The sequence below is a fragment of the Aulonocara sp. 'chitande type north' Nkhata Bay genome, linkage group LG3, assembly GCF_057382095.1.
Source record: "Aulonocara sp. 'chitande type north' Nkhata Bay isolate Kocher_YH1m ecotype deep benthic linkage group LG3, A_spYH_male_GT1.1, whole genome shotgun sequence".
In the NCBI taxonomy this organism is placed as follows: Eukaryota; Metazoa; Chordata; class Actinopteri; order Cichliformes; family Cichlidae; genus Aulonocara; species Aulonocara sp. 'chitande type north' Nkhata Bay.
The window spans coordinates 58,774,781-58,776,618 of record NC_141346.1 but is presented as its reverse complement, the minus strand read 5'-3'; positions in this window follow the sequence as shown (position 1 = coordinate 58,776,618).

Here is a 1,838-nt window from a genome sequence, read left to right as displayed (position 1 = left end):
TGCGCTTACAGTTACCATTATTATCTCTGTTTGCTATCAGATCATCACATCCCCCTTGTGGGATCATGTTGATGATCTGCTGGTTTTCTGAACACGTCCGTTAGTCATGCAGAGCACAGTGCCAGAGAGCGCCACCAGCAGGAACATGGAAGTCTTCATTGTATTTCTATATCGAAAAAGTAAACAGAGTGAATATATAAATCAGTATTATTTCATTTCATTTATTAACTTGTTTATTTTTGTTTCCTAAATGTTAATCGTGCTTAACTATTAAAGTAAAAATACAGATAGATAGGAAACTCTCTGAAAAGTCAAACTGTTTTCAGTGAGTTTATATATTTGCCAGAGGAAAGGTCAGAATCTGCATATCTGACCACTTTGAATCAATTTATATCTAAACAGAAATCAGTAAAAGTTCAAATCAGTTTATCAATATCCTCACTTATGAGGATATTGATATCCGTATAACTGGAGTTATTATAGATTTTCATACATGACATTTGTGAAAAAGGCGAGGGTGTCAGGGTCCCTGTGTCTACCCGGTCGCCTCAGTGTGGCTACATGTGTTTTTTTGTTTTGATTTTGTCCCCGCTCTCTCCCTCCCTCCTTCTCTCACTGCCTGGGCGGAGCTCATCTGTGGGCTCCTGCCCTTGGCCCACGCACCTGGTGACACCTGTGGCTCATCACCCAACAGTGTTCCAGTCCCCTTATAAGATGGCAGCCCTGTATTTCTCGTCGCTGGACCGTTGCCGACTCTCGTCAGTGTTAACCCCAGCTCAGTTCGTTCTCGTGTTTCCCTAGCGATCTTCTTACAGTAACCTTTTGCATCTCTGTGAATAGATTTCCCTGGACCTGCCCCTGTGTTACCTGAGCGATCAAGTGTGTGAGGATTGGAGCGAGCTTTTGTGTTTCTTGTGGAGCGTGGATGGAGTGAGGACTTTGGAGCGTGTGTGGACTGCAAGTGTCTTTCCCCCCTCCTGTTCGTGTGTGGATTCCCGGAACCCGTCTTTTCCCCACTGTGTAAATAGATCACCTGGTGCTTCTGTAAATAAAAAACCTTTACTGTTCCCCACTCAGAGCCTACGCGTGAGTCCGTTCAGTCCCGTTGTGACAGAGGGTAAGGACGTAAATCGACTGGTAAAGAGGGACTGGTGAAGAGTCTGCAGCCGCAGCACCGATCCATCTGTCCATCTCCTGTTCCCTTCTCTGATCACTCGTGAACAGGACTGCGAGTTTTGTAACTTAATAAAAGCAGTAATTTGTTTGCCAGAGGGCCCCTTCCACGTCACACCCTGTTCTTTCCTTCTTGTCTCATATGAAAATTCACTTTGTGGAGCTTTTTGGGAAATTGTTAAACTTCAGGAAGATTCTGAACATGCCCCATCGTTTAGCCAGCTCTTTGGAGCTGAGCAGGTTCAGGCCTGTTGTTGTAAGTTTTATAAAACGATCTCATTTAAACGAATAATCCAGCTGAAGCTTCAGACAGCCGTCAGACAGTGAAACACTGCCATCTGCTGGACTCGAATAACAAAGACGCTGCTTTGACGGGTGAGGGAGTTTCAACAAGTCTGCAACGACTCAAGCATCAAACTACAGAACTATTCTAGCGGACATGGTGCTCTAATGACTGCTTCATTAACGCAGCTCAGAAAGGATCAAACATATCAATAAATCATAAAACACAAAACGTCTCTTATTGCCCAGGGCTCAGGAAGTGAGTGTGTTCCTTATAGCCCAACACGTTCTCACTCCCAACTCGTCAAACGTGTGACGCATGGTCAGGCTCCCTCTGCTTCACTTATGGACCATATGGACCACCAGGTAAGACCATTTAAACG